Below are 24,104 nucleotides of genomic sequence, written 5' to 3'. Positions count from 1 at the left end.
GCCTGCCTATGTGTTCCATGGCCTGTGGCTCAGAGTGGCCGGCTGGCTCCTGAAATTCGGCATTGCGCAGGATGCCTCCCCAAGTGAAGCTGGCACCAGTGCCAAGTCAGGCTGGATTGACAGTGCCAAGTACCTGCTGCAAACTGACACCAAGAACCTGGGCTGGTGACTTTTGTTTCTTAGGTGGAAGGGCCTGCCTATGTGTTCCAGGGCCTGTGGCTCAGCGTGGCCGGCTGGCTCCTGAAATTCGGCATTGCGCAGGATGCCTCCCTGACTGAAGCTGGCACCAGAGCCAAGTCAGACTGGATTGACAGTGCCAAGTATCTCCTGCAAAATGACACCAAGAACCTGGGCTGGTGACTATTGTTTCTTAGCTGGAAGGGCCTGCCTATGTGTTCCAGGGCCTGTGGCTCAGAGTGGCCGGCTGGCTCCTGAAATTCGGCATTGCGCAGGATGCCTCCCCGACTGAAGCTGGCACCAGAGCCAAGTCAGGCTGGCTTGACAGTGCCAAGTACCTCCTGCAATCTGACACCAAGAACCTGGGCTGGTGACTTTTGTTTCTTAGGTGGAAGGGCCTGCCTATGTGTTCCAGGGCCTGTGGGTCAGAGTGGCCGGCTGGCTCCTGAAATTCGGCATTGCGCAGGATGCCTCCCCGACTGAAGCTGGCACCAGAGCCAAGTCAGGCTGGATTGACAGTGCCAAGTACTTGCTGCAAACTGTCACCAAGAACCTGGGTGGCTCCCTTTTGTTTCTTAGGTGGAAGGGCCTGCCTATGTGTTCCAGGGCCTGTGGCTCAGAGTGGCCGGCTGGCTCCTGAAATTCGGCATTGCGCAGAATGCCTCCCCGAGTGAAGCTGGCACCAGTGCCAAGTCAGGCTGGATTGACAGTGCCAAGTACCTCCTGCAATCTGACACCAAGAACCTGGTCTGGTGACTTTTGTTTCTTAGGTGGAAGGGCCTGCCTATGTGTTCCAGGGCCTGTGGCTCAGAGTGGCCGGCTGGCTCCTGAAATTCGGCATTGCGCAGGATGCCTCCCCGACTGAAGCTGGCACCTGAGCCAAGTCAGGCTGGATTGACAGTGCCAAGTACCTCCTGCAATCTGACACCAAGAACCTGGGCTGGTGACTTTTGTTTCTTAGGTGGAAGGGCCTGCCTATGTGTTCCAGGGCCTGTGGCTCAGAGTGGCCGGCTGGCTCCTGAAATTCGGCATTGCGCAGGATGCCTCCCCGACTGAAGCTGGCACCAGAGCCAAGTCAGGCTGGATTGACAGTGCCAAGTACCTCCTGCAAAATGACACCAAGAACCTGGGCTGGTGACTTTTGTTTCTTAGGTGGAAGGACCTGCCTATGTGTTCCAGGGCCTGTGGCTCAGAGTGGAGGGCTGGCTCCTGAAATTCGGCATTGCGCAGGATTCCTCCCCAAGTGAAGCTGGCACCAGTGGCAAGTCAGGCTGGATTGACAGTGCCCAGTATCTCCTGCAAAATGACACCAAGAACCTGGGCTGGTGACTTTTGTTTCTTAGGTGGAAGGGCCTGCCTATGTGTTCCAGGGCCTGTGGCTCAGAGTGGCCGGCTGGCTCCTGAAATTCGGCATTGCGCAGGATGCCTCCCCGACTGAAGCTGGCACCAGAGCCAAGTCAGGCTGGATTGACAGTGCCAAGTACCTCCTGCAAAATGACACCAAGAACCTGGGCTGGTGACTTTTGTTTCTTAGGTGGAAGGACCTGCCTATGTGTTCCAGGGCCTGTGGCTCAGAGTGGAGGGCTGGCTCCTGAAATTCGGCATTGCGCAGGATTCCTCCCCAAGTGAAGCTGGCACCAGTGGCAAGTCAGGCTGGATTGACAGTGCCAAGTATCTCCTGCAAAATGACACCAAGAACCTGGGCTGGTGACTTTTGTTTCTTAGGTGGAAGGGCCTGCCTATGTGTTCCAGGGCCTGTGGCTCAGAGTGGCCGGCTGGCTCCTGAAATTCGGCATTGCGCAGGATGCCTCCCTGACTGAAGCTGGCACCAGAGCCAAGTCAGACGGGATTGACAGTGCCAAGTATCTCCTGCAAAATGACACCAAGAACCTGGGCTGGTGACTTTTGTTTCTTAGGTGGAAGGGCCTGCCTATGTGTTCCAGGGCCTGTGGCTCAGAGTGGCCGGCTGGCTCCTGAAATTCGGCATTGCGCAGGATTCCTCCCCGACTGAAGCTGGCACCAGAGCCAAGTCAGGCTGGATTGACAGTGCCAAGTACTTGCTGCAAACTGTCACCAAGAACCTGGGTGGCTCCCTTTTGTTTCTTAGGTGGAAGGGCCTGCCTATGTGTTCCAGGGCCTGTGGCTCAGAGTGGCCGGCTGGCTCCTGAAATTCGGCATTGCGCAGAATGCCTCCCCGAGTGAAGCTGGCACCAGTGCCAAGTCAGGCTGGATTGACAGTGCCAAGTACCTCCTGCAATCTGACACCAAGAACCTGGTCTGGTGACTTTTGTTTCTTAGGTGGAAGGGCCTGCCTATGTGTTCCAGGGCCTGTGGCTCAGAGTGGCCGGCTGGCTCCTGAAATTCGGCATTGCGCAGGATGCCTCCCCGACTGAAGCTGGCACCTGAGCCAAGTCAGGCTGGATTGACATTGCCAAGTACCTCCTGCAATCTGACACCAAGAACCTGGGTTGCTGCCTTTTGTTTTTAGTTGGAAGGGCCTGCCTATGTGTTCCAGGGCCTGTGGCTCAGAGTGGTTGGCTGGCTCCTGAAATTTGGCATTGCGCAGGATGCCTCCCCAAGTGAAGCTGGCACCAGAGCCAAGTCAGGCTGGATTGACAGTGCCAAGTATCTCCTGCAAAGTGACACCAAGAACCTGGGCTGGTGACTTTTGTTTCTTAGGTGGAAGGGCCTGCCTATGTGTTCCAGGGCCTGTGGCTCAGAGTGGAGGGCTGGCTCCTGAAATTCGGCATTGCGCAGGATTCCTCCCAGACCAAAGCATGCACCAGTGGCAAGTCAGGCTAGATTGACAGTGCCAAGTACCTCCTGCAATCTGACTCCAAGGACTTGGGCTGGTGACTATTGTTTCTTAGGTGGAAGGGCCTGCCTATGTGTTCCAGGGCCTGTGGCTCAGAGTGGCCGGCTGGCTCCTGAAATTCGGCACTGCTCAGGATTCCTCCCCGACTGAAGCTGGCACCAGAGCCAAGTCAGGCTGGATTGACAGTGCCAAGTACCTGCTGCAAACTGACACCAAGAACCTGGGCTGGTGACTTTTGTTTCTTAGGTGGAAGGGCCTGCCTATGTGTTCCAGGGCCTGTGGCTCAGAGTGGAGGGCTGGCTCCTGAAATTTGGCATTGCGCAGGATGCCTCCCCAAGTGAAGCTGGCACCAGAGCCAAGTCAGGCTGGATAGACAGTGCCAAGTACCTGCTGCAAACTGACACCAAGAACCTGGGCTGGTGACTTTTGTTTCTTAGGTGGAAGGGCCTGCCTATGTGTTCCAGGGCCTGTGGCTCAGAGTGGCCGGCTGGCTCCTGAAATTCGGCATTGCGCAGGATGCCTCCCTGACTGAAGCTGGCACCAGAGCCAAGTCAGACTGGATTGACAGTGCCAAGTATCTCCTGCAAAATGACACCAAGAACCTGGGCTGGTGACTATTGTTTCTTAGGTGGAAGGGCCTGCCTATGTGTTCCAGGGCCTGTGGCTCAGAGTGGCCGGCTGGCTCCTGAAATTCGGCATTGCGCAGGATGCCTCCCCGACTGAAGCTGGCACCAGAGCCAAGTCAGGCTGGCTTGACAGTGCCAAGTACCTCCTGCAATCTGACACCAAGAACCTGGTCTGGTGACTTTTGTTTCTTAGGTGGAAGGGCCTGCCTATGTGTTCCAGGGCCTGTGGCTCAGAGTGGCCGGCTGGCTCCTGAAATTCGGCATTGCGCAGGATGCCTCCCTGACTGAAGCTGGCACCAGAGCCAAGTCAGACTGGATTGACAGTGCCAAATATCTCCTGCAAAATGACACCAAGAACCTGGGCTGGTGACTATTGTTTCTTAGGTGGAAGGGCCTGCCTATGTGTTCCAGGGCCTGTGGCTCAGAGTGGCCGGCTGGCTCCTGAAATTCGGCATTGCGCAGGATGCCTCCCCGACTGAAGCTGGCACCAGAGCCAAGTCAGGCTGGATTGACAGTGCCAAGTACCTCCTGCAATCTGACACCAAGAACCTGGGCTGGTGACTTTTGTTTCTTAGGTGGAAGGGCCTGCCTATGTGTTCCAGGGCCTGTGGCTCAGCGTGGCCGGCTGGCTCCTGAAATTCGGCATTGCGCAGGATTCCTCCCCAAGTGAAGCTGGCACCAGTGGCAAGTCAGGCTGGATTGACAGTGCCAAGTACCTGCTGCAAACTGACACCAAGAACCTGGTCTGGTGACTTTTGTTTCTTAGGTGGAAGGGCCTGCCTATGTGTTCCAGGGCCTGTGGCTCAGAGTGGCCGGCTGGCTCCTGAAATTCGGCATTGCGCAGGATTCTCCCCCGACTGAAGCTGGCACCAGAGCCAAGTCAGGCTGGATTGACAGTGCCAAGTACCTGCTGCAAACTGACACCAAGAACCTGGGCTGGTGACTTTTTTTTCTTAGGTGGAAGGGCCTGCCTATGTGTTCCAGGGCCTGTGGCTCAGAGTGGCGGGCTGGCTCCTGAAATTTGGCATTGCGCAGGATGCCTCCCCGACTGAAGCTGGAACCAGAGCCAAGTCAGGCTGGATAGACAGTGCCAAGTACCTGCTGCAAACTGACACCAAGAACCTGGGCTGGTGACTTTTGTTTCTTAGGTGGAAGGGCCTGCCTATGTGTTCCAGGGCCTGTGGCTCAGAGTGGCCGGCTGGCTCCTGAAATTTGGCATTGCGCACGATGCCTCCCCGAGTGAAGCTGGCACCAGAGCCAAGTCAGACTGGATTGACAGTGCCAAGTATCTCCTGCAAAATGACACCAAGAACCTGGGCTGGTGACTATTGTTTCTTAGGTGGAAGGGCCTGCCTATGTGTTCCAGGGCCTGTGGCTCAGAGTGGCCGGCTGGCTCCTGAAATTCGGCATTGCGCAGGATGCCTCCCCGACTGAAGCTGGCACCAGAGCCAAGTCAGGCTGGCTTGACAGTGCCAAGTACCTCCTGCAATCTGACACCAAGAACCTGGGCTGGTGACTTTTGTTTCTTAGGTGGAAGGGCCTGCCTATGTGTTCCAGGGCCTGTAGCTCAGAGTGGCCGGCTGGCTCCTGAAATTCGGCATTGCGCAGGATGCCTCCCCGACTGCAGCTGTCACCAGAGCCAAGTCAGACTGGATTGACAGTGCCAAGTATCTCCTGCAAAATGACACCAAGGACCTGGGCTGGTGACTATTGTTTCTTAGGTGGAAGGGCCTGCCTTTGTGTTCCAGGGCCTGTGGCTCAGAGTGGAGGGCTGGCTCCTGAAATTCGGCATTGCGCAGGATGCCTCCCTGACTGAAGCTGGCACCAGAGCCAAGTCAGACTGTATTGACAGTGCCAAGTATCTCCTGCAAAATGACACCAAGAACCTGGGCTGGTGACTATTGTTTCTTAGGTGGAAGGGCCTGCCTATGTGTTCCAGGGCCTGTGGCTCAGAGTGGCCGGCTGGCTCCTGAAATTCGGCATTGCGCAGGATTCCTCCCCAAGTGAAGCTGGCACCAGTGGCAAGTCAGGCTGGATTGACAGTGCCAAGTATCTCCTGCAAAATGACACCAAGAACCTGGGCTGGTGACTATTGTTTCTTAGGTGGAAGGGCCTGCCTATGTGTTCCAGGGCCTGTGGCTGAGAGTGGCGGGCTGGCTCCTGAAATTCGGCATTGCGCAGGATTCCTCCCCGACTGAAGCTGGCACCAGAGCCAAGTCAGGCTGGATTGACAGTGCCAAGTACTTGCTGCAAACTGTCACCAAGAACCTGGGTGGCTCCCTTTTGTTTCTTAGGTGGAAGGGCCTGCCTATGTGTTCCAGGGCCTGTGGCTCAGAGTGGCCGGCTGGCTCCTGAAATTCGGCATTGCGCAGGATTCCTCCCCGAGTGAAGCTGGCACCAGAGCCAAGTCAGGCTGGATTGACATTGCTAAGTACCTCCTGCAATCTGACACCAAGAACCTGGGCTGGTGACTTTTGTTTCTTAGGTGGAAGGGCCTGCCTATGTGTTCCAGGGCCTGTGGCTCAGAGTGGCGGGCTGGCTCCTGAAATTTGGCATTGCGCAGGATGCCTCCCCAAGTGAAGCTGGCACCAGAGCCAAGTCAGGCTGGATAGACAGTGCCAAGTACCTGCTGCAAACTGACACCAAGAACCTGGGCTGGTGACTTTTGTTTCTTAGGTGGAAGGGCCTGCCTATGTGTTCCAGGGCCTGTGGCTCAGAGTGGTCGGCTGGCTCCTGAAATTCGGCATTGCGCAGGATGCCTCCCCGACTGAAGCTGGCACCAGAGCCAAGTCAGGCTGGCTTGACAGTGCCAAGTACCTCCTGCAATCTGACACCAAGAACCTGGGCTGGTGACTTTTGTTTCTTAGGTGGAAGGGCCTGCCTATGTGTTCCAGGGCCTGTGGCTCAGCGTGGCCGGCTGGCTCCTGAAATTCGGCATTGCGCAGGATGCCTCCCCGACTGAAGCTGGCACCAGAGCCAAGTCAGACTGGATTGACAGTGCCAAGTATCTCCTGCAAAATGACACCAAGGACCTGGGCTGGTGACTATTGTTTCTTAGGTGGAAGGGCCTGCCTATGTGTTCCAGGGCCTGTGGCTCAGAGTGGCCGGCTGGCTCCTGAAATTCGCCATTGCGCAGGATGCCTCCCCGAGTGAAGCTGGCACCAGTGCCAAGTCAGGCTGGCTTGACAGTGCAAAGTACCTCCTGCAATCTGACACCAAGAACCTGGGCTGGTGACTTTTGTTTCTTAGGTGGAAGGGCCTGCCTATGTGTTCCAGGGCCTGTGGCTCAGAGTGGCCGGCTGGCTCCTGAAATTCGGCATTGCGCAGGATGCCTCCCCGACTGAAGCTGGCACCAGAGCCAAGTCAGGCTGGATTGACAGTGCCAAGTACCTGCTGCAAACTGACACCAAGAACCTGGGCTGGTGACTTTTGTTTCTTAGGTGGAAGGGCCTGCCTATGTGTTCCAGGGCCTGTGGCTCAGAGTGGAGGGCTGGCTCCTGAAATTCGGCATTGCGCAGGATGCCTCCCTGACTGAAGCTGGCACCAGAGCCAAGTCAGACTGTATTGACAGTGCCAAGTATCTCCTGCAAAATGACACCAAGAACCTGGGCTGGTGACTATTGTTTCTTAGGTGGAAGGGCCTGCCTATGTGTTCCAGGGCCTGTGGCTCAGAGTGGCCGGCTGGCTCCTGAAATTCGGCATTGCGCAGGATTCCTCCCCAAGTGAAGCTGGCACCAGTGGCAAGTCAGGCTGGATTGACAGTGCCAAGTACCTGCTGCAAACTGACACCAAGAACCTGGGCTGGTGACTTTTGTTTCTTAGGTGGAAGGGCCTGCCTATGTGTTCCAGGGCCTGTGGCTCAGAGTGGCCGGCTGGCTCCTGAAATTCGGCATTGCGCAGGATGCCTCCCCGACTGAAGCTGGCACCTGAGCCAAGTCAGGCTGGATTGACAGTGCCAAGTACCTCCTGCAATCTGACACCAAGAACCTGGGCTGGTGACTTTTGTTTCTTAGGTGGAAGGGCCTGCCTATGTGTTCCAGGGCCTGTGGCTCAGAGTGGCCGGCTGGCTCCTGAAATTCGGCATTGCGCAGGATGCCTCCCCGACTGAAGCTGGCACCAGAGCCAAGTCAGGCTGGATTGACAGTGCCAAGTACCTCCTGCAAAATGACACCAAGAACCTGGGCTGGTGACTTTTGTTTCTTAGGTGGAAGGACCTGCCTATGTGTTCCAGGGCCTGTGGCTCAGAGTGGAGGGCTGGCTCCTGAAATTCGGCATTGCGCAGGATTCCTCCCCAAGTGAAGCTGGCACCAGTGGCAAGTCAGGCTGGATTGACAGTGCCAAGTATCTCCTGCAAAATGACACCAAGAACCTGGGCTGGTGACTCTTGTTTCTTAGGTGGAAGGGCCTGCCTATGTGTTCCAGGGCCTGTGGCTCAGAGTGGCCGGCTGGCTCCTGAAATTCGGCATTGCGCAGGATGCCTCCCTGACTGAAGCTGGCACCAGAGCCAAGTCAGACGGGATTGACAGTGCCAAGTATCTCCTGCAAAATGACACCAAGAACCTGGGCTGGTGACTTTTGTTTCTTAGGTGGAAGGGCCTGCCTATGTGTTCCAGGGCCTGTGGCTCAGAGTGGCCGGCTGGCTCCTGAAATTCGGCATTGCGCAGGATTCCTCCCCGACTGAAGCTGGCACCAGAGCCAAGTCAGGCTGGATTGACAGTGCCAAGTACTTGCTGCAAACTGTCACCAAGAACCTGGGTGGCTCCCTTTTGTTTCTTAGGTGGAAGGGCCTGCCTATGTGTTCCAGGGCCTGTGGCTCAGAGTGGCCGGCTGGCTCCTGAAATTCGGCATTGCGCAGAATGCCTCCCCGAGTGAAGCTGGCACCAGTGCCAAGTCAGGCTGGATTGACAGTGCCAAGTACCTCCTGCAATCTGACACCAAGAACCTGGTCTGGTGACTTTTGTTTCTTAGGTGGAAGGGCCTGCCTATGTGTTCCAGGGCCTGTGGCTCAGAGTGGCCGGCTGGCTCCTGAAATTCGGCATTGCGCAGGATGCCTCCCCGACTGAAGCTGGCACCTGAGCCAAGTCAGGCTGGATTGACAGTGCCAAGTACCTCCTGCAATCTGACACCAAGAACCTGGGCTGGTGACTTTTGTTTCTTAGGTGGAAGGGCCTGCCTATGTGTTCCAGGGCCTGTGGCTCAGAGTGGCCGGCTGGCTCCTGAAATTCGGCATTGCGCAGGATGCCTCCCCGACTGAAGCTGGCACCAGAGCCAAGTCAGGCTGGATTGACAGTGCCAAGTACCTCCTGCAAAATGACACCAAGAACCTGGGCTGGTGACTTTTGTTTCTTAGGTGGAAGGACCTGCCTATGTGTTCCAGGGCCTGTGGCTCAGAGTGGCGGGCTGGCTCCTGAAATTTGGCATTGCGCAGGATTCCTCCCCAAGTGAAGCTGGCACCTGAGCCAAGTCAGGCTGGATTGACAGTGCCAAGTATCTTCTGCAAAATGACACCAAGAACCTGGGCTGGTGACTTTTGTTTCTTAGGTGGAAGGGCCTGCCTATGTGTTCCAGGGCCTGTGGCTCAGAGTGGCCGGCTGGCTCCTGAAATTCGGCATTGCGCAGGATGCCTCCCCAAGTGAAGCTGGCACCAGAGCCAAGTCAGACGGGATTGACAGTGCCAAGTATCTCCTGCAAAATGACACCAAGAACCTGGGCTGGTGACTTTTGTTTCTTAGGTGGAAGGGCCTGCCTATGTGTTCCAGGGCCTGTGGCTCAGCGTGGCCGGCTGGCTCCTGAAATTCGGCATTGCGCAGGATGCCTCCCTGACTGAAGCTGGCACCAGAGCCAAGTCAGGCTGGATTGACAGTGCCAAGTACCTCCTGCAAAATGACACCAAGGACCTGGGCTGGTGACTATTGTTTCTTAGGTGGAAGGGCCTGCCTATGTGTTCCAGGGCCTGTGGCTCAGAGTGGCGGGCTGGCTCCTGAAATTCGGCATTGCGCAGGATTCCTCCCCAAGTGAAGCTGGCACCAGAGCCAAGTCAGGCTGGATTGACAGTGCCAAGTACCTGCTGCAAACTGACACCAAGAACCTGGGCTGGTGACTTTTGTTTCTTAGGTGGAAGGGCCTGCCTATGTGTTCCAGGGCCTGTGGGTCAGAGTGGCCGGCTGGCTCCTGAAATTCGGCATTGCGCAGGATGCCTCCCCGACTGAAGCTGGCACCAGAGCCAAGTCAGGCTGGATTGACAGTGCCAAGTACTTGCTGCAAACTGTCACCAAGAACCTGGGTGGCTCCCTTTTGTTTCTTAGGTGGAAGGGCCTGCCTATGTGTTCCAGGGCCTGTGGCTCAGAGTGGCCGGCTGGCTCCTGAAATTCGGCATTGCGCAGAATGCCTCCCCGAGTGAAGCTGGCACCAGTGCCAAGTCAGGCTGGATTGACAGTGCCAAGTACCTCCTGCAATCTGACACCAAGAACCTGGTCTGGTGACTTTTGTTTCTTAGGTGGAAGGGCCTGCCTATGTGTTCCAGGGCCTGTGGCTCAGAGTGGCCGGCTGGCTCCTGAAATTCGGCATTGCGCAGGATGCCTCCCCGACTGAAGCTGGCACCTGAGCCAAGTCAGGCTGGATTGACAGTGCCAAGTACCTCCTGCAATCTGACACCAAGAACCTGGGCTGGTGACTTTTGTTTCTTAGGTGGAAGGGCCTGCCTATGTGTTCCAGGGCCTGTGGCTCAGAGTGGCCGGCTGGCTCCTGAAATTCGGCATTGCGCAGGATGCCTCCCCGACTGAAGCTGGCACCAGAGCCAAGTCAGGCTGGATTGACAGTGCCAAGTACCTCCTGCAAAATGACACCAAGAACCTGGGCTGGTGACTTTTGTTTCTTAGGTGGAAGGACCTGCCTATGTGTTCCAGGGCCTGTGGCTCAGAGTGGAGGGCTGGCTCCTGAAATTCGGCATTGCGCAGGATTCCTCCCCAAGTGAAGCTGGCACCAGTGGCAAGTCAGGCTGGATTGACAGTGCCCAGTATCTCCTGCAAAATGACACCAAGAACCTGGGCTGGTGACTTTTGTTTCTTAGGTGGAAGGGCCTGCCTATGTGTTCCAGGGCCTGTGGCTCAGAGTGGCCGGCTGGCTCCTGAAATTCGGCATTGCGCAGGATGCCTCCCCGACTGAAGCTGGCACCAGAGCCAAGTCAGGCTGGATTGACAGTGCCAAGTACCTCCTGCAAAATGACACCAAGAACCTGGGCTGGTGACTTTTGTTTCTTAGGTGGAAGGACCTGCCTATGTGTTCCAGGGCCTGTGGCTCAGAGTGGAGGGCTGGCTCCTGAAATTCGGCATTGCGCAGGATTCCTCCCCAAGTGAAGCTGGCACCAGTGGCAAGTCAGGCTGGATTGACAGTGCCAAGTATCTCCTGCAAAATGACACCAAGAACCTGGGCTGGTGACTTTTGTTTCTTAGGTGGAAGGGCCTGCCTATGTGTTCCAGGGCCTGTGGCTCAGAGTGGCCGGCTGGCTCCTGAAATTCGGCATTGCGCAGGATGCCTCCCTGACTGAAGCTGGCACCAGAGCCAAGTCAGACGGGATTGACAGTGCCAAGTATCTCCTGCAAAATGACACCAAGAACCTGGGCTGGTGACTTTTGTTTCTTAGGTGGAAGGGCCTGCCTATGTGTTCCAGGGCCTGTGGCTCAGAGTGGCCGGCTGGCTCCTGAAATTCGGCATTGCGCAGGATTCCTCCCCGACTGAAGCTGGCACCAGAGCCAAGTCAGGCTGGATTGACAGTGCCAAGTACTTGCTGCAAACTGTCACCAAGAACCTGGGTGGCTCCCTTTTGTTTCTTAGGTGGAAGGGCCTGCCTATGTGTTCCAGGGCCTGTGGCTCAGAGTGGCCGGCTGGCTCCTGAAATTCGGCATTGCGCAGAATGCCTCCCCGAGTGAAGCTGGCACCAGTGCCAAGTCAGGCTGGATTGACAGTGCCAAGTACCTCCTGCAATCTGACACCAAGAACCTGGTCTGGTGACTTTTGTTTCTTAGGTGGAAGGGCCTGCCTATGTGTTCCAGGGCCTGTGGCTCAGAGTGGCCGGCTGGCTCCTGAAATTCGGCATTGCGCAGGATGCCTCCCCGACTGAAGCTGGCACCTGAGCCAAGTCAGGCTGGATTGACAGTGCCAAGTACCTCCTGCAATCTGACACCAAGAACCTGGGCTGGTGACTTTTGTTTCTTAGGTGGAAGGGCCTGCCTATGTGTTCCAGGGCCTGTGGCTCAGAGTGGCCGGCTGGCTCCTGAAATTCGGCATTGCGCAGGATGCCTCCCCGACTGAAGCTGGCACCAGAGCCAAGTCAGGCTGGATTGACAGTGCCAAGTACCTCCTGCAAAATGACACCAAGAACCTGGGCTGGTGACTTTTGTTTCTTAGGTGGAAGGACCTGCCTATGTGTTCCAGGGCCTGTGGCTCAGAGTGGCGGGCTGGCTCCTGAAATTTGGCATTGCGCAGGATTCCTCCCCAAGTGAAGCTGGCACCTGAGCCAAGTCAGGCTGGATTGACAGTGCCAAGTATCTTCTGCAAAATGACACCAAGAACCTGGGCTGGTGACTTTTGTTTCTTAGGTGGAAGGGCCTGCCTATGTGTTCCAGGGCCTGTGGCTCAGAGTGGCCGGCTGGCTCCTGAAATTCGGCATTGCGCAGGATGCCTCCCTGACTGAAGCTGGCACCAGAGCCAAGTCAGACGGGATTGACAGTGCCAAGTATCTCCTGCAAAATGACACCAAGAACCTGGGCTGGTGACTTTTGTTTCTTAGGTGGAAGGGCCTGCCTATGTGTTCCAGGGCCTGTGGCTCAGCGTGGCCGGCTGGCTCCTGAAATTCGGCATTGCGCAGGATGCCTCCCTGACTGAAGCTGGCACCAGAGCCAAGTCAGGCTGGATTGACAGTGCCAAGTACCTCCTGCAAAATGACACCAAGGACCTGGGCTGGTGACTATTGTTTCTTAGGTGGAAGGGCCTGCCTATGTGTTCCAGGGCCTGTGGCTCAGAGTGGCGGGCTGGCTCCTGAAATTCGGCATTGCGCAGGATTCCTCCCCAAGTGAAGCTGGCACCAGAGCCAAGTCAGGCTGGATTGACAGTGCCAAGTACCTGCTGCAAACTGACACCAAGAACCTGGGCTGGTGACTTTTGTTTCTTAGGTGGAAGGGCCTGCCTATGTGTTCCAGGGCCTGTGGGTCAGAGTGGCCGGCTGGCTCCTGAAATTCGGCATTGCGCAGGATGCCTCCCCGACTGAAGCTGGCACCAGAGCCAAGTCAGGCTGGATTGACAGTGCCAAGTACTTGCTGCAAACTGTCACCAAGAACCTGGGTGGCTCCCTTTTGTTTCTTAGGTGGAAGGGCCTGCCTATGTGTTCCAGGGCCTGTGGCTCAGAGTGGCCGGCTGGCTCCTGAAATTCGGCATTGCGCAGAATGCCTCCCCGAGTGAAGCTGGCACCAGTGCCAAGTCAGGCTGGATTGACAGTGCCAAGTACCTCCTGCAATCTGACACCAAGAACCTGGTCTGGTGACTTTTGTTTCTTAGGTGGAAGGGCCTGCCTATGTGTTCCAGGGCCTGTGGCTCAGAGTGGCCGGCTGGCTCCTGAAATTCGGCATTGCGCAGGATGCCTCCCCGACTGAAGCTGGCACCTGAGCCAAGTCAGGCTGGATTGACAGTGCCAAGTACCTCCTGCAATCTGACACCAAGAACCTGGGCTGGTGACTTTTGTTTCTTAGGTGGAAGGGCCTGCCTATGTGTTCCAGGGCCTGTGGCTCAGAGTGGCCGGCTGGCTCCTGAAATTCGGCATTGCGCAGGATGCCTCCCCGACTGAAGCTGGCACCAGAGCCAAGTCAGGCTGGATTGACAGTGCCAAGTACCTCCTGCAAAATGACACCAAGAACCTGGGCTGGTGACTTTTGTTTCTTAGGTGGAAGGACCTGCCTATGTGTTCCAGGGCCTGTGGCTCAGAGTGGAGGGCTGGCTCCTGAAATTCGGCATTGCGCAGGATTCCTCCCCAAGTGAAGCTGGCACCAGTGGCAAGTCAGGCTGGATTGACAGTGCCCAGTATCTCCTGCAAAATGACACCAAGAACCTGGGCTGGTGACTTTTGTTTCTTAGGTGGAAGGGCCTGCCTATGTGTTCCAGGGCCTGTGGCTCAGAGTGGCGGGCTGGCTCCTGAAATTTGGCATTGCGCAGGATTCCTCCCCAAGTGAAGCTGGCACCTGAGCCAAGTCAGGCTGGATTGACAGTGCCAAGTATCTTCTGCAAAATGACACCAAGAACCTGGGCTGGTGACTTTTGTTTCTTAGGTGGAAGGGCCTGCCTATGTGTTCCAGGGCCTGTGGCTCAGAGTGGCCGGCTGGCTCCTGAAATTCGGCATTGCGCAGGATGCCTCCCTGACTGAAGCTGGCACCAGAGCCAAGTCAGACGGGATTGACAGTGCCAAGTATCTCCTGCAAAATGACACCAAGAACCTGGGCTGGTGACTTTTGTTTCTTAGGTGGAAGGGCCTGCCTATGTGTTCCAGGGCCTGTGGCTCAGCGTGGCCGGCTGGCTCCTGAAATTCGGCATTGCGCAGGATGCCTCCCTGACTGAAGCTGGCACCAGAGCCAAGTCAGGCTGGATTGACAGTGCCAAGTACCTCCTGCAAAATGACACCAAGGACCTGGGCTGGTGACTATTGTTTCTTAGGTGGAAGGGCCTGCCTATGTGTTCCAGGGCCTGTGGCTCAGAGTGGCGGGCTGGCTCCTGAAATTCGGCATTGCGCAGGATTCCTCCCCAAGTGAAGCTGGCACCAGAGCCAAGTCAGGCTGGATTGACAGTGCCAAGTACCTGCTGCAAACTGACACCAAGAACCTGGGCTGGTGACTTTTGTTTCTTAGGTGGAAGGGCCTGCCTATGTGTTCCAGGGCCTGTGGGTCAGAGTGGCCGGCTGGCTCCTGAAATTCGGCATTGCGCAGGATGCCTCCCCGACTGAAGCTGGCACCAGAGCCAAGTCAGGCTGGATTGACAGTGCCAAGTACTTGCTGCAAACTGTCACCAAGAACCTGGGTGGCTCCCTTTTGTTTCTTAGGTGGAAGGGCCTGCCTATGTGTTCCAGGGCCTGTGGCTCAGAGTGGCCGGCTGGCTCCTGAAATTCGGCATTGCGCAGAATGCCTCCCCGAGTGAAGCTGGCACCAGTGCCAAGTCAGGCTGGATTGACAGTGCCAAGTACCTCCTGCAATCTGACACCAAGAACCTGGTCTGGTGACTTTTGTTTCTTAGGTGGAAGGGCCTGCCTATGTGTTCCAGGGCCTGTGGCTCAGAGTGGCCGGCTGGCTCCTGAAATTCGGCATTGCGCAGGATGCCTCCCCGACTGAAGCTGGCACCTGAGCCAAGTCAGGCTGGATTGACAGTGCCAAGTACCTCCTGCAATCTGACACCAAGAACCTGGGCTGGTGACTTTTGTTTCTTAGGTGGAAGGGCCTGCCTATGTGTTCCAGGGCCTGTGGCTCAGAGTGGCCGGCTGGCTCCTGAAATTCGGCATTGCGCAGGATGCCTCCCCGACTGAAGCTGGCACCAGAGCCAAGTCAGGCTGGATTGACAGTGCCAAGTACCTCCTGCAAAATGACACCAAGAACCTGGGCTGGTGACTTTTGTTTCTTAGGTGGAAGGACCTGCCTATGTGTTCCAGGGCCTGTGGCTCAGAGTGGAGGGCTGGCTCCTGAAATTCGGCATTGCGCAGGATTCCTCCCCAAGTGAAGCTGGCACCAGTGGCAAGTCAGGCTGGATTGACAGTGCCCAGTATCTCCTGCAAAATGACACCAAGAACCTGGGCTGGTGACTTTTGTTTCTTAGGTGGAAGGGCCTGCCTATGTGTTCCAGGGCCTGTGGCTCAGAGTGGCGGGCTGGCTCCTGAAATTTGGCATTGCGCAGGATTCCTCCCCAAGTGAAGCTGGCACCTGAGCCAAGTCAGGCTGGATTGACAGTGCCAAGTATCTTCTGCAAAATGACACCAAGAACCTGGGCTGGTGACTTTTGTTTCTTAGGTGGAAGGGCCTGCCTATGTGTTCCAGGGCCTGTGGCTCAGAGTGGCCGGCTGGCTCCTGAAATTCGGCATTGCGCAGGATGCCTCCCTGACTGAAGCTGGCACCAGAGCCAAGTCAGACGGGATTGACAGTGCCAAGTATCTCCTGCAAAATGACACCAAGAACCTGGGCTGGTGACTTTTGTTTCTTAGGTGGAAGGGCCTGCCTATGTGTTCCAGGGCCTGTGGCTCAGCGTGGCCGGCTGGCTCCTGAAATTCGGCATTGCGCAGGATGCCTCCCTGACTGAAGCTGGCACCAGAGCCAAGTCAGGCTGGATTGACAGTGCCAAGTACCTCCTGCAAAATGACACCAAGGACCTGGGCTGGTGACTATTGTTTCTTAGGTGGAAGGGCCTGCCTATGTGTTCCAGGGCCTGTGGCTCAGAGTGGCGGGCTGGCTCCTGAAATTCGGCATTGCGCAGGATTCCTCCCCAAGTGAAGCTGGCACCAGAGCCAAGTCAGGCTGGATTGACAGTGCCAAGTACCTGCTGCAAACTGACACCAAGAACCTGGGCTGGTGACTTTTGTTTCTTAGGTGGAAGGGCCTGCCTATGTGTTCCAGGGCCTGTGGGTCAGAGTGGCCGGCTGGCTCCTGAAATTCGGCATTGCGCAGGATGCCTCCCCGACTGAAGCTGGCACCAGAGCCAAGTCAGGCTGGATTGACAGTGCCAAGTACTTGCTGCAAACTGTCACCAAGAACCTGGGTGGCTCCCTTTTGTTTCTTAGGTGGAAGGGCCTGCCTATGTGTTCCAGGGCCTGTGGCTCAGAGTGGCCGGCTGGCTCCTGAAATTCGGCATTGCGCAGAATGCCTCCCCGAGTGAAGCTGGCACCAGTGCCAAGTCAGGCTGGATTGACAGTGCCAAGTACCTCCTGCAATCTGACACCAAGAACCTGGTCTGGTGACTTTTGTTTCTTAGGTGGAAGGGCCTGCCTATGTGTTCCAGGGCCTGTGGCTCAGAGTGGCCGGCTGGCTCCTGAAATTCGGCATTGCGCAGGATGCCTCCCCGACTGAAGCTGGCACCTGATCCAAGTCAGGCTGGATTGACAGTGCCAAGTACCTCCTGCAATCTGACACCAAGAACCTGGGCTGGTGACTTTTGTTTCTTAGGTGGAAGGGCCTGCCTATGTGTTCCAGGGCCTGTGGCTCAGAGTGGCCGGCTGGCTCCTGAAATTCGGCATTGCGCAGGATGCCTCCCCGACTGAAGCTGGCACCAGAGCCAAGTCAGGCTGGATTGACAGTGCCAAGTACCTCCTGCAAAATGACACCAAGAACCTGGGCTGGTGACTTTTGTTTCTTAGGTGGAAGGACCTGCCTATGTGTTCCAGGGCCTGTGGCTCAGAGTGGAGGGCTGGCTCCTGAAATTCGGCATTGCGCAGGATTCCTCCCCAAGTGAAGCTGGCACCAGTGGCAAGTCAGGCTGGATTGACAGTGCCCAGTATCTCCTGCAAAATGACACCAAGAACCTGGGCTGGTGACTTTTGTTTCTTAGGTGGAAGGGCCTGCCTATGTGTTCCAGGGCCTGTGGCTCAGAGTGGCCGGCTGGCTCCTGAAATTCGGCATTGCGCAGGATGCCTCCCTGACTGAAGCTGGCACCAGAGCCAAGTCAGGCTGGATTGACAGTGCCAAGTATCTCCTGCAAAATGACACCAAGAACCTGGGCTGGTGACTTTTGTTTCTTAGGTGGAAGGGCCTGCCTATGTGTTCCAGGGCCTGTGGCTCAGAATGGCCGGCTGGCTCCTGAAATTCGGCATTGCGCAGGATGCCTCCCTGACTGAAGCTGGCACCAGAGCCAAGTCAGGCTAGATTGACAGTGCCAAGTACCTCCTGCAAAATGACACCAAGGACCTGGGCTGGTGACTATTGTTTCTTAGGTGGAAGGGCCTGCCTATGTGTTCCAGGGCCTGTGGCTCAGAGTGGCGGGCTGGCTCCTGAAATTCGGCATTGCGCAGGATTCCTCCCCAAGTGAAGCTGGCACCAGAGCCAAGTCAGGCTGGATTGACAGTGCCAAGTACCTGCTGCAAACTGACACCAAGAACCTGGCCTGGTGACTTTTGTTTCTTAGGTGGAAGGGCCTGCCTATGTGTTCCAGGGCCTGTGGCTCAGCGTGGCCGGCTGGCTCCTGAAATTCGGCATTGCGCAGGATGCCTCCCTGACTGAAGCTGGCACCAGAGCCAAGTCAGGCTGGATTGACAGTGCCAAGTACCTCCTGCAAAATGACACCAAGGACCTGGGCTGGTGACTATTGTTTCTTAGGTGGAAGGGCCTGCCTATGTGTTCCAGGGCCTGTGGCTCAGAGTGGCGGGCTGGCTCCTGAAATTCGGCATTGCGCAGGATTCCTCCCCAAGTGAAGCTGGCACCAGAGCCAAGTCAGGCTGGATTGACAGTGCCAAGTACCTGCTGCAAACTGACACCAAGAACCTGGCCTGGTGACTTTTGTTTCTTAGGTGGAAGGGCCTGCCTATGTGTTCCAGGGCCTGTGGCTCAGAGTGGCCGGCTGGCTCCTGAAATTCGGCATTGCGCAGGATGCCTCCCCGACTGAAGCTGGCACCAGAGCCAAGTCAGGCTGGATTGACAGTGCCAAGTATCTCCTGCAAAATGACACCAAGAACCTGGGCTGGTGACTATTGTTTCTTAGGTGGAAGGGCCTGCCTATGTGTTCCAGGGCCTGTGGCTCAGAGTGGCCGGCTGGCTCCTGAAATTTGGCATTGCGCAGGATTCCACCCCGACTGAAGCTGGCACCAGAGCAAAGTCAGGCTGGATTGACAGTGCCAAGTACTTGCTGCAAACTGTCACCAAGAACCTGGGTGGCTCCTTTTTGTTTCTTAGGTGGAAGGGCCTGCCTATGTGTTCCAGGGCCTGTGGCTCAGAGTGGCCGGCTGGCTCCTGAAATTCGGCATTGCGCAGAATGCCTCCCCGAGTGAAGCTGGCACCAGTGCCAAGTCAGGCTGGATTGACAGTGCCAAGTACCTCCTGCAATCTGACACCAAGAACCTGGTCTGGTGACTTTTGTTTCTTAGGTGGAAGGGCCTGCCTATGTGTTCCAGGGCCTGTGGGTCAGAGTGGCCGGCTGGCTCCTGAAATTCGGCATTGCGCAGGATGCCTCCCCGACTGAAGCTGGCACCTGAGCCAAGTCAGGCTGGATTGACAGTGCCAAGTACCTCCTGCAAACTGACACCAAGAACCTGGGCTGGTGACTTTTGTTTCTTAGGTGGAAGGGCCTGCCTATGTGTTCCAGGGCCTGTGGCTCAGAGTGGAGGGCTGGCTCCTGAAATTCGGCATTGCGCAGGATTCCTCCAAGACCAAAGCATGCACCAGTGGGAAGTCAGGCTAGATTGACAGTGCTAAGTACCTCCTGATTCTGACACCAAGAACCTGGGCTGGTGACTTTTGTTTCTTAGGGGGAAGGACCTGCCTATGTGTTCCAGGGCCTGTGGCTCAGAGTGGAGGGCTGGCTCCTGAAATTCGGCATTGCGCAGGATTCCTCCCCGAGTGAAGCTGGCACCAGAGCCAAGTCAGGCTGGATTGACAGTGCCAAGTACCTGCTGCAAACTGACACCAAGAACCTGGTCTGGTGACTTTTGTTTCTTAGGTGGAAGGGCCTGCCTATGTGTTCCAGGGCCTGTGGGTCAGAGTGGCCGGCTGGCTCCTGAAATTCGGCATTGCGCAGGATGCCTCCCCGACTGAAGCTGGCACCAGAGCCAAGTCAGGCTGGATTGACAGTGCCAAGTACCTGCTGCAAACTGACACCGAGAACCTGGGTTGCTCTCTTTTGTTTTTAGTTGGAAGGGCCTGCCTATGTGTTCCAGGGCCTGTGGCTCAGAGTGGTCGGCTGGCTCCTGAAATTTGGCATTGCGCAGGATTCCTCCCCAAGTGAAGCTGGCACCAGAGCCAAGTCAGGCTGGATAGACAGTGCCAAGTACCTGCTGCAAACTGACACCAAGAACCTGGGCTGGTGACTTTTGTTTGTTAGGTGGAAGGGCCTGCCTATGTGTTCCAGGGCCTGTGGCTCAGAGTGGCGGGCTGGCTCCTGAAATTCGGCATTGCGCAGGATTCCTCCCCGAGTGAAGCTGGCACCAGTGCCAAGTCAGGCTGGATTGACAGTGCCAAGTACCTGCTGCAAACTGACCCCAAGAACCTGGGCTGGTGACTTTTGTTTCTTAGGTGGAAGGGCCTGCCTATGTGTTCCAGGGCCTGTGGCTCAGAGTGGCCGGCTGGCTCCTGAAATTCGGCATTGCGCAGGATGCCTCCCCGACTGAAGCTGGCACCAGAGCCAAGTCAGGCTGGATTGACAGTGCCAAGTATCTCCTGCAAAATGACACCAAGAACCTGGGCTGGTGACTATTGTTTCTTAGGTGGAAGGGCCTGCCTATGTGTTCCAGGGCCTGTGGCTCAGAGTGGCCGGCTGGCTCCTGAAATTCGGCATTGCGCAGGATTCCTCCCCGACTGAAGCTGGCACCAGAGCCAAGTCAGGCTGGATTGACAGTGCCAAGTACTTGCTGCAAACTGACACCAAGAACCTGGGTGGCTCCCTTTTGTTTCTTAGGTGGAAGGGCCTGCCTATGTGTTCCAGGGCCTGTGGCTCAGAGTGGCCGGCTGGCTCCTGAAATTCGGCATTGCGCAGAATGCCTCCCCGAGTGAAGCTGGCACCTGAGCCAAGTCAGGCTGGATTGACATTGCCAAGTACCTCCTGCAATCTGACACCAAGAACCTGGGCTGGTGACTTTTGTTTCTTAGGTGGAAGGGCCTGCCTATGTGTTCCAGGGCCTGTGGCTCAGAGTGGCCGGCTGGCTCCTGAAATTCGGCATTGCGCAGGATGCCTCCCCGACTGAAGCTGGCACCAGAGCCAAGTCAGGCTGAATTGACAGTGCCAAGTACCTGCTGCAAACTGACACCAAGTACCTGGGCTGGTGACTTTTGTTTCTTAGGTGGAAGGGCCTGCCTATGTGTTCCAGGGCCTGTGGCTCAGAGTGGAGGGCTGGCTCCTGAAATTCGGCATTGCGCAGGATTCCTCCAAGACCAAAGCATGCACCAGTGGCAAGTCAGGCTAGATTGACAGTGCCAAGTACCTCCTGCAATCTGACACCAAGAACCTGGGCTGCTGAGTTATGTTTCTTAGGTGGAAGGGCCTGCCTATGTGTTCCATGGCCTGTGGCTCAGAGTGGCCGGCTGGCTCCTGAAATTCGGCATTGCGCAGGATGCCTCCCCGACTGAAGCTGGCACCAGAGCCAAGTCAGGCTGGATTGACAGTGCCAAGTATCTCCTGCAAAATGACACCAAGAACCTGGGCTGGTGACTATTGTTTCTTAGGTGGAAGGGCCTGCCTATGTGTTCCAGGGCCTGTGGCTGAGAGTGGCGGGCTGGCTCCTGAAATTCGGCATTGCGCAGGATTCCTCCCCGACTGAAGCTGGCACCAGAGCCAAGTCAGGCTGGATTGACAGTGCCAAGTACTTGCTGCAAACTGTCACCAAGAACCTGGGTGGCTCCCTTTTGTTTCTTAGGTGGAAGGGCCTGCCTATGTGTTCCAGGGCCTGTGGCTCAGAGTGGCCGGCTGGCTCCTGAAATTCGGCATTGCGCAGGATTCCTCCCCGAGTGAAGCTGGCACCAGAGCCAAGTCAGGCTGGATTGACATTGCTAAGTACCTCCTGCAATCTGACACCAAGAACCTGGGCTGGTGACTTTTGTTTCTTAGGTGGAAGGGCCTGCCTATGTGTTCCAGGGCCTGTGGCTCAGAGTGGCGGGCTGGCTCCTGAAATTTGGCATTGCGCAGGATGCCTCCCCAAGTGAAGCTGGCACCAGAGCCAAGTCAGGCTGGATAGACAGTGCCAAGTACCTGCTGCAAACTGACACCAAGAACCTGGGCTGGTGACTTTTGTTTCTTAGGTGGAAGGGCCTGCCTATGTGTTCCAGGGCCTGTGGCTCAGAGTGGCCGGCTGGCTCCTGAAATTCGGCATTGCGCAGGATTCCTCCAAGACCAAAGCATGCACCAGTGGCATGTCAGGCTAGATTGACAGTGCCAAGTACCTCCTGCAATCTGACACCAAGGACCTGGGCTGCTGAGTTATGTTTCTTAGGTGGAAGGGCCTGCCTATGTGTTCCAGGGCCTGTGGCTCAGAGTGGCCGGCTGGCTCCTGAAATTCGGCATTGCGCAGGATGCCTCCCCAAGTGAAGCTGGCACCAGTGCCAAGTCAGGCTGGATTGACAGTGCCAAGTACCTGCTGCAAACTGACACCAAGAACCTGGGCTGGTGACTTTTGTTTCTTAGGTGGAAGGGCCTGCCTATGTGTTCCAGGGCCTGTGGCTCAGAGTGGCCGGCTGGCTCCTGAAATTCGGCATTGCGCAGGATGCCTCCCCGACTGAAGCTGGCACCAGAGCCAAGTCAGGCTGGATTGACAGTGCCAAGTATCTCCTGCAAAATGACACCAAGAACCTGGGCTGGTGACTATTGTTTCTTAGGTGGAAGGGCCTGCCTATGTGTTCCAGGGCCTGTGGCTCAGAATGGCCGGCTGGCTCCTGAAATTCGGCATTGCGCAGGATTCCTCCCCGACTGAAGCTGGCACCAGAGCCAAGTCAGGCTGGATTGACAGTGCCAAGTACTTGCTGCAAACTGTCACCAAGAACCTGGGTGGCTCCCTTTTGTTTCTTAGGTGGAAGGGCCTGCCTATGAGTTCCAGGGCCTGTGGCTCAGAGTGGAGGGCTGGCTCCTGAAATTCGGCATTGCGCAGGATTCCTCCAAGACCAAAGCATGCACCAGTGGGAAGTCAGGCTAGATTGACAGTGCTAAGTACCTCCTGATTCTGACACCAAGAACCTGGGCTGGTGACTTTTGTTTCTTAGGGGGAAGGACCTGCCTATGTGTTCCAGGGCCTGTGGCTCAGAGTGGAGGGCTGGCTCCTGAAATTCGGCATTGCGCAGGATTCCTCCCCGAGTGAAGCTGGCACCAGAGCCAAGTCAGGCTGGATTGACAGTGCCAAGTACCTGCTGCAAACTGACACCAAGAACCTGGTCTGGTGACTTTTGTTTCTTAGGTGGAAGGGCCTGCCTATGTGTTCCAGGGCCTGTGGCTCAGAGTGGCCGGCTGGCTCCTGAAATTCGGCATTGCGCAGGATGCCTCCCCGACTGAAGCTGGCACCAGAGCCAAGTCAGGCTGGATTGACAGTGCCAAGTACCTGCTGCAAACTGACACCGAGAACCTGGGTTGCTCTCTTTTGTTTTTAGTTGGAAGGGCCTGCCTATGTGTTCCAGGGCCTGTGGCTCAGAGTGGCCGGCTGGCTCCTGAAATTTGGCATTGCGCAGGATGCCTCCCCAAGTGAAGCTGGCACCAGAGCCAAGTCAGGCTGGATAGACAGTGCCAAGTACCTGCTGCAAACTGACACCAAGAACCTGGGCTGGTGACTTTTGTTTGTTAGGTGGAAGGGCCTGCCTATGTGTTCCAGGGCCTGTGGCTCAGAGTGGCCGGCTGGCTCCTGAAATTCGGCATTGCGCAGGATTCCTCCCCGAGTGAAGCTGGCACCAGTGCCAAGTCAGGCTGGATTGACAGTGCCAAGTACCTGCTGCAAACTGACCCCAAGAACCTGGGCTGGTGACTTTTGTTTCTTAGGTGGAAGGGCCTGCCTATGTGTTCCAGGGCCTGTGGCTCAGAGTGGCCGGCTGGCTCCTGAAATTCGGCATTGCGCAGGATGCCTCCCCGACTGAAGCTGGCACCAGAGCCAAGTCAGGCTGGATTGACAGTGCCAAGTATCTCCTGCAAAATGACACCAAGAACCTGGGCTGGTGACTATTGTTTCTTAGGTGGAAGGGCCTGCCTATGTGTTCCAGGGCCTGTGGCTCAGAGTGGCCGGCTGGCTCCTGAAATTCGGCATTGCGCAGGATTCCTCCCCGACTGAAGCTGGCACCAGAGCCAAGTCAGGCTGGATTGACAGTGCCAAGTACTTGCTGCAAACTGACACCAAGAACCTGGGTGGCTCCCTTTTGTTTCTTAGGTGGAAGGGCCTGCCTATGTGTTCCAGGGCCTGTGGCTCAGAGTGGCCGGCTGGCTCCTGAAATTCGGCATTGCGCAGGATTCCTCCCCGAGTGAAGCTGGCACCAGAGCCAAGTCAGGCTGGATTGACATTGCCAAGTACCTGCTGCAATCTGACACCAAGAACCTGGGCTGGTGACTTTTGTTTCTTAGGTGGAAGGGCCTGCCTATGTGTTCCAGGGCCTGTGGCTCAGAGTGGCGGGCTGGCTCCTGAAATTTGGCATTGCGCAGGATGCCTCCCCAAGTGAAGCTGGCACCAGAGCCAAGTCAGGCTGGATAGACAGTGCCAAGTACCTGCTGCAAACTGACACCAAGAACCTGGGCTGGTGACTTTTGTTTCTTAGGTGGAAGGGCCTGCCTATGTGTTCCAGGGCCTGTGGCTCAGAGTGGAGGGC

The sequence above is a fragment of the Haemorhous mexicanus genome, chromosome 7, assembly GCF_027477595.1.
Source record: "Haemorhous mexicanus isolate bHaeMex1 chromosome 7, bHaeMex1.pri, whole genome shotgun sequence".
Classification (NCBI taxonomy): Eukaryota; Metazoa; Chordata; class Aves; order Passeriformes; family Fringillidae; genus Haemorhous; species Haemorhous mexicanus.
Note: the sequence above shows the minus strand (reverse complement) of the source record.